General features: G+C 38.8%; 1 protein-coding gene across 1 annotated transcript in view; it reads right to left on the bottom strand.

The window, feature by feature from the left end:
* The window catches only part of LOC127442934 (gastrula zinc finger protein XlCGF8.2DB-like), a 171,061-nt gene that overhangs the window by 110,365 nt on the left and 48,638 nt on the right, over window positions 1-12,058 (bottom strand). The gene's annotated exons all lie outside the window — the stretch shown is intronic.

Raw genomic sequence — 12,058 nt, 5'->3', positions numbered from 1 at the left:
TTTAATGTTGTTAAAATAAATTTTGTTGTTGTTGTAGCAGTTTCATAATTGCTATCATTCAAGTTTTATACATCTGTAATTAGAATACTGGGATAGGTATTACATCTTAAGATTTAATCAATTAAATATAGATTTAATAATTAAAAAAAATGTGTCAGTATAAAACAATGTTTACATACTACATATTATTTCATGCATTATTTGCTTTTGTACATATCCGTTTGATTTACACTCTCAGATGATTAATTATTTGCACATGACATTTCTGATTCCAATGCACAATTTAAGAGCCTGACATGTCTTCAAGTGAAAAAGAAAAATATTACCAGTGACCTAAATTGGGCTAGATCAGCTGGAGCGAGACATCCACAAAATGTGCATTAATCAAAGGCCTCCATATATACACAATAACACATTGAAAACACAATAACTTTGCAACGTGCAGGTCCTCTGGATAAAGACATGTTCTCCTAACGTGTTATGATGAACAGAGTTTGCTATTTAAAATGTTTAAAACGTCTCCACTCGCAACATAGGAAAAGTACACCTCTCTCAAGACAGAATGTGTTAGCCTACTTTTTGCAAGGTAAAATATATTTAAGATGATACTCATAAACAGTGGACTTCTATGTAGTAATGGATGGGAAACGCACAAGATATAAATCCGCACACGCCTCCAGCTACAGCGCGCGCACAGTGGAAATGCATCTTACAGGAGAGTTCGCTTTTCTGAGGTAAGAAAGACACTTTTATTTCACAACAAAAAATATAAATGTATTAAGTTATGAAAATAACATTAGAATATTTACATATTTATAAAAAGCCTGACAGAATCTCGACATCACGTATTTCTGAGGCACTTTTTACTGCATCTGAGAGCAGAGGGTATGTTTTTTTGTTGTTTTTTTTTTTTTTGAGGTGAGACACTTATTACTTCACAACAAATAAAGACTAGCTGTAATGGAGTTGCCATGGCAACCGGACCGAACTCAAACTAGAGAGAACAGCAGCTGACATCTACACTGCTGTCTCTGGTCAGTTATGCCACAAAAGTTCAACAACCACATCAGATTGGTTAAATGGCATTAACCTACTCACCATCTAGTTGAAATAGTTGTGAAATATTTATCTTCCCACAGTGCATTCTGGTTCCATCACTTCCCCAGGTAAACAGCGCATGAGTACGCGGCCGTCCACGTGATGTAAAAGAAAATGGGACACATCGGACCAGACGACCTTCTTCCACTGCTCCAAGGTCCAGTTCCGACTCTCACGTACCCATTTTAGGTGCTTTCGACAGTGGACGGAGGTCATCATGGGCACTCTAGCCCCATACGCAGCAGATTGCGATGCACTGTGTGTTGTGACACATTCCTCCCATAACCATCAGTAACATTTTCTGTGACTTGTGCCACAGCAGGCCTTCTGTCAGTTCAGACCAGACGAGATAGCCTTGCAGATCGATGAGCCTTGGGCGCCAATAACCCTGTCGTCGGTTTGTGGTTTGTCCCTCCTCGGACCACTGTCAGTAAGTACTCACCACTGCTGACCGGGAGAACCCCAAAAGCCTCACCATTTCAGAGATGCTCTGACCCAGTCATCTAACCATAACAATTTGACCTTCGTCAAAGTCGCTCAGGTCTTTACTCCTGACCATTTCTCCTGCATTCAACAGATTGACTATGAGAACTGATTGTTCTAATCTACCCAGACCTTGACATCTGGCCTTGTTAGGAGATGATAAATGTTATTCGCGTCACCGAAATTAAATTAAAGAACCAGTTTCCTTCCGAAATGATTTTGCTATTTCAGAAGGAAATTGGTTCTTTAATTCACCAAAGTGGCATTTAACTAATCACAAAGTATAGTCAGGACATTACTGATGTAAAAAAAAAACCAGCACCATCACTATTTGAAAAAAGACATTTTTGATAAAATCTAGACAGGCCCCATTTCCAGTAGCCATCACTCCAACACCTTATCCTTGAGTAATCATGCTAAATTGCTAATCTGGTATTAGAAAATTACTTGCCATTATATCAAACACAGTTGAAAGCTATTTGGTTCGCTAAATGACGCTTAACTTTGTCTTTGTGTTTGTTTTTGAGTTGCCACTGTATGCAGTAGACTGGCATGTTTTATGGTCAATATTAGGTCAAAAATGGCAAAAAAGAAACCGCTTTCTCTAGAAACTCGTCAGTCAATCATTGTTTTGAGGAATGAAGGCTATACAATACTTTCATACAAAGGTGTAGACTACTGTTTTCAAAGACAAAGGACAACTAGCTCTAACAAGGACAGAAAGAGATGTGGAAGTCCAGATGTACAACTAAACAAGAGGATAAGTACATCAGAGTCTCTAGTTTGAGAAATAGACACCTCACATGTCCTCAGCTGACAGCTTTATTGAATTCTACCCGCTCAACACCAGTTTCATGTACAACAGTAAAGAGAAGACTCAGGTGTGCAGGCCTTATGGGAAGAATTGCAAAGAAAAAGACACTTTTGAAACAGAAAAACAAAAAGAAAAGGTTAGAGTGGGCAAAGAAACACAGACATTGGACAACAGATAATTGGAAAAGAGTGTTATGGATCTTAACCCCATTGAGCTTTTGTGGGATCAGCTAGACTGTAAGGTGCGTGAGGAGTGCTTGACAAGACAGCCTCATCTATGGCAAGTGCTACAGGAAGTGTGGGGTGAAATGTCACCTGAGTATCTGGACAAACTGACAGCTAGAATACCAAGGATCTGCAAAGCTGTCATTGCTGCATGTGGAGGAGTTTTTGATGAGAACTCTTTGAAGTAGTTTAAGAAGTTCTGAACATTTTTTTATTTTTTATATTTTCAAATTGTAATAGTACATTTTCACACTATTAATGTCCTGACTATACATTGTGATCAGTTGAATGCCACTTTGGTGAATAAAAGTACCAATTACTTTCCATAAGAGCAAAATCTGTACATTATTCCAAACTTTTGGCCGCCAGTGTATTTATATATATATATATATACACAGATGAGCCAAAACATCATGACCACTCACAGGTGACGTGAATAACGTTGATCATAGATGGTAAGCGAACAATCAGTTCTCATAGTCAATGTGTTGAATGCAGGAGAAATGGGCAGGAGTAAAGACCTGAGTGACTTTGACTTTGATTATTATGGCCAGACGACTGGGTCAGAGCATCTCTGAAATGGCTAGGCTTGTGGTGTGCTCCCAATCAGCAGTGGTGAGTGCCCATGATGACCCGTTCACCATCGAAAATGCCTACAATGGGCACATGAGCATCAGAACTGGACCTTGGAGCAGTGGAAGAAGGTCGCCTGGTCCAATGAGTCCCGTTTTCTTTAACATCACGTGGATGACCGCGTACGTGTGTGCCATTTACCTGGGGAAGTGATGGCAACAGGATGCACTATGGGAAGACGACAAGCCGGTGGAGAGTTTGTGATGCTCTGGGCAATGTTCTGCTGGGAAACTCTGGGTCTGGCCATTCATGTGGATGTCAATTTGACACATGCCACCTACCTAAACATTGTTGCAGACCATGTACAACCTTTCTTGGCAGTGGTATTCCCTGATGGCAGTGGCCTCTTTCAGCAGAATAATGCACCATGCTACACTGCACACATTGTTCGGGAATGGTTTGAGGAACATGATGAAGAGTTCAAGGTGTTGCTCTGACCTCCAAATTCCCCAGATCTCAATCCAATAGAGCATCTGTGGGATAGGGATGTGCCCAAAGCTGAATACCTTATTCGGAAAGGCATGGATAATGATTTAAAACCGAAAAAATATTCATTTGACTGATTATCCAAAAAGCACCAGGATAAAGCGACATTTAAATATCCAAAATTACAACAAATTTATGAATCTATGCAGCCAATATTTCTAAAGTATAAACCTTATGGATGAAAATGTGCACGGTGTGATTTCAGATCGGATGGACGCGGTCTTGACTCCGTTTGCGGTCTTTGTAAATTGTTTGTTTCTGGAGCTTATCAAGTGTAACATTGACTAAGATACGACATCATATACACTTTCCACTTCTTGAAATGTCTTTGTTAATGTATCACACGATTCACACATGATTCCCATGTATTCATTCATAGCCTAAACCTGAGCGTGATGTTAAATTCCTGACCTGAAGTGATGATTTCACGTCAGAGCTCGTCTAGCCATCTTTTAAAGTTGACCACATGTATATTCACATCAGCGATTAAGGTAATTAACTGGTTACGACTTCATTCAGGAAAAAAAAGTTAAAATGCTCCATAAAGGTTTAAATGCTCCATAGAATATTTATCTATTAGGAATATTCCTCCTTATGTAAAACAAAGAAACTGAAACATGCATTCTTCTTTAAACTGCTAAATTTGAAAATGTTAAGTGTTCTTGAACTCTGTTAAGGCACTATATAAATGTAACACCTTTTATTATTATTATTTAACTAAATAATGGTGTCCTATCATAAAAAATCCCGACAGACTTATGGGACTTTCACCTGTTTGTAGGCTATATTGAATTTATTTCATTTCTTTTAATGTTTGAATTTGTATATATTATTCACTGCAAAAATGTGTGCTTGACATGTCACATTTCGCTTGACACCTCCTGCCTCCAGAATAATGTTGTTATACATGCACAGACAAGCGAAAATTCTGTTTCATGCCTATATTAATATCTGAAATACCAGGAGAAATCACAACATATTCCACAGTTAATGTAGCCTACAAATTCAGCTTCATCTGGTAAGAAATAAAAAGTATAAAATAATATTTAAAAAAATAATAATTGTATATTCTTCTTCTTCTTCTTCTTATTATTATTATTAGGCTATTATTATGAAAAGGCATATACAAGGCATATTTTATTAATAGAAACTATAAATATAATAGTAACATTTAAAAACGGGCGTGCAAAAAAACCCATCTTGATGCACTTCCGGTTTAAACCCCGCCCACATCCGGTTCTATCAGAGACAGATGCAGATCATTTTGTGATATGAACAGATACAGATACTGTGGGATGTCCTGGACGAACAAGTCTGATCCATGGCACCTCCACCTCGCAACTTACAGGACTTGAAGGATCTGCTGCTAATGTCTTGGAGCCAGATACCACAGGACACTTTCAGGGGTCTTGCAGAGTCCATGCCTCGGCGGGTCGGCTCTGTTTTAGCATATTAGGCAGGTAGTCATAATGTTTTGGCTCATCAGTGTATATTCACATTATAGTGTTTTTTTGTTTTGTTTTGTTTATTACAATGTGTTTATTACAATTATGACAATGTACCTTAATACAGTCTGGGTGTTATGAATTGTACTATGTGTATTTCCAGTTTAATTGTATTCGACTGGATTATATTATAAATATAATTAACATGTCAGATAACTGACATGTCTGAATAAATGAGCAAAGATCCACAAGTGTTTTATCCCTGCTCTCCCCCTTCATCGCTGCTTGACTCTGGCGAAATGAAGCCGTGTCACTTGAAAGACAAAACTTTATTGAAAAAAACAAAACAAATTTTGCCTCTGGTGATTAAACAGCAGTATTGCCTTTTCCAAATGTATAAACAGAAAAAACTAACAAAGAAAGACATTTGTCGCATCCCACAGTGCAGCACACTGAAGGTATATGGAATTTTGGTCACAAACATGGCAGCGCTGTCATACAGTGATGTCACATGAAACAAATCAAATCAAATCACTTTTATTGTCACACAACCATATACACAAGTGCAATAGTGTGTGAAATTCTTGGGTGCAGTTCCGAGCAACATAGTCGTGACAGTGATGAGACATATAACAATTTACAATAAACATCAGATTAACACAGCATAATTTAAAATCTAATATACACATAATTACACACAACACAATATACAAATAATAATATACAATGTACAGTACACAATACACACAATACAGAATACACATTATACAATAAAAAAAGTTTATATAGTATATATATAGTGGGTCTCCAGTGCTGAGGGTCAGTGATGAGGAGATGTTGCTGCCTATTCTAACCACATGGCGTCTGCTTGACAGGAAGTCCATGGTCCAGCTGCACAACGAGCTGTTTAAGCCAAGAGTCCGGAGTTTCTCATCAAGCTTGGAGGGCACTATGGTGTTGAATGCTGAGCTGTAGTCTACAAACAGCATTCTCACATAAGTGTTCTTTTTTCCAGGTGGGAGAGAGCAGTGTGTATTGTAGATGTAATGGCATCATCAGTGGAGTGGTTGTTGCGGTAAGAAAACTGCAATGGGTCTAGTGATGGAGGCAGCACAGAGCAGATGTAATCTCTGATTAGTCTCTCAAAGCATATGCTGATGATGGGGGTCAGAGCAACAGGACGCCAGTCGGCTCAGCGGCTAAGGCTCTGGGTTACTGATCAGAAGGTCGGGGGTTCAAGCCCCAGCACTGCCAAGTTGCCACTGTTGGGCCCTTGAGCAAGGCCCTTGACCCTATCTGCTCCAGGGGTGCCGTATCATGGCTGACCCTGCACTCTGACCCCAGCTTAGCTGGGATATGTGAAAAAAAGAATTTCACTGTATATGTGCAAATGTATAATGTGTGATAAATAAATATAATTATAAATTATTATAATTATGATGAGAACGCTGGCTCTGTTTCCCTTTTTCCTTTTCCGCGGCCGGGCAGCCCAGACAAAGGGCTCCGCTGGCGTGTTTGTAAACAGCGGGTCGGCATTGAGGAATTTGAAGTCCGGTTTACGGTGTGTAATTGCAGAACCAATGTCCAAATGTGTTTGTCTGTCATAGACAATAAGGCAGACAACATCCAATACAAAAAAACATAAGAATTGTAAACAAAACAAACAAAACACTACAATGTTGTGTCGGAGCATGCAAAGCAGTAGCCATACTCGGTGCCATCTTGAGTTTCCAAGTTTCCAAACAGGTCAATAAGCTTGTTATTTTGCGGTAGTTGTAAGCAGGATTGGCGGGTATTCTTATGAGTTGTTGGAGAGAGTAGGGCTGCACGATTATGACTAAAATCATAATTGAAGATTATTTGCCTTGATATTGTAATCGCTATTTTTTTATTTTATTTGATCCCCTATTCTCCCAATTTGGAATGCCTAGTTCCCACTACTTAGTATGTCCTCATGGTGGCGCGGTTACTCACCTCAATCCAGGTGGCGGAGGACAAGTATCAGTTGCCTCGACTTCTGTGACCGTCAGTCCGTGCATCTTATCACGTGGCTCATCGTGCATGACACCGCAGAGACTCTGCTTGTGGAGGCTCATGCTACTCTCCGTGATCCACGCACAATTTACCACATGCCCCACTGAGAGCAAGAACCACTAATCGCGACCACGAGGAGGTTACCCCATGTGACTCTACCCTCCCTAGCAACCAGGCCAATTTGGTTGCTTAGGAGACCAGGCTGGAGTCACTCAGCACACCCTGGATTCCAACTCGTGACTCCAGGGGTGGTAGTCAGCATCAGTACTCGCTTAGCTACCCATCCCCACCCCCAATATTGTAATCGCTATTAATAATATTGATTAATATAAATTTATTGCATGCTGTATTATGTAGCTAACAACACATCCCAAAAAAGCTGAGAACCGTGTTACTGAATTAGTTTATTTCTGTTCTTATGCATCAGTAAATCAAGACATTCACATTGTTCTTCTTAGCAGGATGAAAAACAACTGTTATATTTATTTGTTCGTTTGACATTAAGCAGTTTGTAAAAGAACACAGCCAGCATTACATGGAAAGTTGTCATAAGTTATAATCCAGGTCAGTTAGATATTGCACTGCCTCAGGAGTTGCTTCATGTATCGCCCGAAGACCACCAAAAAGCATCTTATTGGGCACTCATTTACTATGTGATCAGTTGTCTGGCAAGGAGCACCACAGTCACACATTGGGGAATCTGCAGCTCCCCACTTATACTTGAGGGAGGCACACCTTCCTTGGGTGGTATGGAACTTGTTCAGCATGACCCACTCACGCCACCTCAGTTCACAGCCTGGCACTCTCTTTACTGGGTAGGCAGCAAGGTGGCCATTTTCTGGCAAGGTAGAGGTCCACTGCTCTCTCCACTTCTCTTCCATACAGAATTCGGCTTGTCCTTTAATTGGGTCAAGTATACAGACTGGTCTCTGTGAGCGGAGTCTATTGTCTGGGAGATCTAAAAGTATGTTATACAGGAGGGAGTTCTGTATCTCCAGCAACTCTGATAGTCACGTATGGCTGTAGCTTCATGCCTCAGTTTTAGTGGAGCAATATAGGCTAGTACTGGCAGCCAAGATAACTGAGTTGACTTGGTTACACCTGAAATCAAGCACATAGTGCTGTTCAGCTGGACGTCTACCTTGGTAGTGTGTGCTCTGTTTAGCCACACTGGTGCACAATACACAGCAGCTGAATAGACTATAGCTAGTGTTGCAGTGTGTATAGTCTGAGCACTGGCTCCCCATATGGTACCCACTAGTTTCTTTACTAGGTTAACATGGGAGTTCACTTTCTTGGCTGTCTTTTCAAGATGATGTTTATTTGTCAATGTCCGATCTAATAAAACGGCCACATATTTAGGGTGATCTACATGTTGGATTTCTGCATCACCAGATTTCACATGCATTTTTGCATGTGCATTTTGTGTGCACTGGTGGAAAGCACATACTTCTGTTTTACTTGGATTTGGTCTCTACTTTTGAAAGTACAGATTCAAGATGTACAGGTCCTCCTCCAGGGCCTTCTCACACTCAACTAGATTCTTTCCCTGGTATGCCAATACCAAACCATTTTCATATTGGAACTAACATATTGAACTGTTATTCAAATTGTGATTATATAAAGAAAGCGAGCAAATAACACTCCCTTTATAATCGCTGAAGCTGTCAAGCACTCTCGCCAATACTCCCATTATAATAAATGAAGCTGTCTACACTGCACAATAAATTTATGCAAAAATGGTTCCCGGAAAGGAGTGAATGGAATGCTGTGTCATCTTTAGCTGGGTTATCTCCGCAGGTGTAACAAATCTCTGAAACTCTTTAAAATCTCACCAATTTTAATTGCCAGATAGCACTTTGTGCTCTGCTATAAAAAAAATTATATCAGAGAAAGTTGACTATGTTACCCAAAATGTGTGTGTACTATGCGTATTTATGCTCATTACAGTATCGTGTTGTTCCTCTCACATCACTAAAATTAGTTGCGAGTTGAGTCTTGCATGCACTAATCTCCTATCATATTTAGTTCACCTAAAAATGAAAATTCTCTCATCATATGGATTACTTTAATGTTTCCTTTATGTAGTTTTTGGAGCTTCAAACTTAGGTCACCATTCACTTGCATTGTAAGAACCTACAGAGGGGCAATTCCACGAAAATATCAACCATACCATGGAAAAATGGCAATTTCTATCTTATTTCAATTTATCACGCAGCCTTGATGGGTATTACATGTTCTTAGGAGTGCCACCCTTCTAAATTCTGTGGCTGTTATTATTTATTAATTGTGCATTTCAATTCACAGAGTTTTTGGTCTCCCAAAAACTTGTATACATTTTTGCCACATCTGTAATGCAAGCACATTTCCCGATCTAAACTGGAAAAATACTTGTCTAGACTGAAACTTTTCTGATGTCTGTACTCTATCTGCAGGGGTCTATGATTATACAAATAAATTGTTTGATATATTGGTAATGAGAAACTTAGTTTTCTTGTCTCTCTTTAAACACAAGGGGTCAAGCTGTTAAAAGAAAATCTTGTTTTGAAAAAACAAAGGTTTTTGTAAAAAGGGATAATTTTCTATCCGTTCCGGAGTGGAACTTCAATAAATTGCCCTTGAAAGTTTCTGCATTGTTCTGTCTTTTCTGAGTGCTGAAGTAAAGCAATTATTGTTAATTCACACTTTTGATTCCATTATTCATTTTATCTGACTCCAATTTTATATTAATCTGACTCCAATTTTAAGTTGACCTCAAATTTATATTTAAGCTCTAATTAATTTCTGATCATTCTTTTAATTTAACATTTTTAGGTTATTGATTACTCTAAATCCTCTTCTATTCATTGTCCTTTCGATCTTTGGAGACTTATGCCGGCCGTTATTAAATTACGTAAACCTCCCAAAAATGGATAGCCAGTTCTGTTCTTAGTCAGCGGTTGTAGGGTTAACTAATATCGTCTGGTTTGGCTTGTCTCCTAACCAGACGATATTGGCGCTTAGTCACGTACATACAACTTGCTAAGACGGGCGGTGAGCAGTGACTGAGAGTCTTTAAATAGATTTCTCCTACCCGGTTGTCCTAGGTGGTTGTCCTACCTGGTTGTCCTGAATGGTTTCTCCTATATTAAAGCTCCAGTAAGGTCTACCCTGGTCTAATGAAATTCAAATCCTACCCGGTTGTCCTAGGTGGTTGTCCTACCTGGTTGTCTTTAAATGACTTCCTCCTATATTAAAGCTCCAGTAATGATTTCGGAGGAATTCAGAATAAATCAAATAATAACAATTTATTTGTCAGGTAGGATATAAAACATTGTTGCGGAAATTCAAATCAAAGCCAATTTCACATGATCAGAATAAACAAGCATTACTAAAAGACAAGTCAAAGAAACATACCTGACAAAACTACATGCAGTGGTACAACATGGGAGATCTGCTTACAGATTCCCCAAGCTTCTTGGCAACTTTCCTTAAATATCCAGACAGAATAAACATTGTGTACCAAATGGTATTATCTTTTGAACAATGAGAATTTGGGGGTGAATGGGTTCTTGACTTCCTGGGGTTTAACCCAGGAGATCATTTCAACTGTAGGTCAAGGAGGGGGATAGACCTCCAGAATTATGCAGTATTTGGCAAAGACCTTATAACTTTGTTACCATTAGTTTTATCAACATGGGAAAGCGACCATTATACCAGTCGCACAGAGACCTCTTAAATGATATCAAACACATACAGTTGCATTCATTGTTTTCATTGTATTTGTTATATTTTGACATATAAATCTTGTGTCTTTGTGTTGGTCCAGAGCTGTTGAAGGGGAGAAGGGGGAGAGAGAAGAGGGGGCAGCAAGGTGATTTGCAATTTTTCACACTGTGGTGATATTCAGGTGAAGATTTCGGCTTTGTAAAACAATGCAAATGCGATTTGCAATTTATCACACGTGGTGATATTCCGGTGTAGATTTCAGCTTTTGTGAGAGAGTTTTATGACGTTGATTCTCGAAGAGTTTTTTGACTTTTACTGGAAATGGCGCCTTTGGTTGTAGACATCCTGCTGCCAGCCTTACATTTTCATTGCACATTCTTGCAAGAAATGCATTCCAACCTTGACGATGTTGCGTTCTGGTCAAGTCAGTGGTGGGGTCAGTGATAAGATCAGACCGTAATGGTCATTGGGTCTCAGTTATTCTTAACATTGAAGGTGTTCTTTTTATTTTGTTAAATGTGTATGGCTATAATAGCACCTCTCTTAATTCAAAGTTATTTTCTGAAATCTCGACACTTATCTGAATTGAAACTTTTATACCCAACTGATAATATTATTATTGGAGGTGATTTAAATATGGTTATGTATGAGGCATTAAACTTCTGTTTGAACACAAACTTGGTGGACATTTGGAGGATTTACAATCCAAACTCGAAACAATTTAAATTTCTTGGTTCAAACCAAATGGTAATTGTAAATCCAGAATTGACTACTGGTTGACTTCTTCCAATTTACTTGACTTCATTAAGGAGACCTCTATCTCAGCTGCACCTTTAACATATTACTACTGTATTTTCTTAGCATGTCATTCTAGCAAAAGGAAATCACATAATAAGGGTTATTGGAAGTTCAATTCTGGTTTATTAAATCACGAAGATTTCTGTTTACATATTAGATCTATGATAGAGGAAATACAATTAAATGAAGACTTTGTATACATTTAATGTGATATGGGAGTATCTAAAACATAACATTCTGGAGTATTCTATCTATTTTAGTCAAACTTTTAGTAAAACTAGAACACAGTTGGAGTTTGAGTTAACAAGAGTTTGGATGAAGAAATTCTGAAGAAA

Source organism: Myxocyprinus asiaticus, chromosome 6, assembly GCF_019703515.2.
Source record: "Myxocyprinus asiaticus isolate MX2 ecotype Aquarium Trade chromosome 6, UBuf_Myxa_2, whole genome shotgun sequence".
In the NCBI taxonomy this organism is placed as follows: Eukaryota; Metazoa; Chordata; class Actinopteri; order Cypriniformes; family Catostomidae; genus Myxocyprinus; species Myxocyprinus asiaticus.
This window is presented reverse-complemented; position numbering and strand designations above follow the sequence as displayed.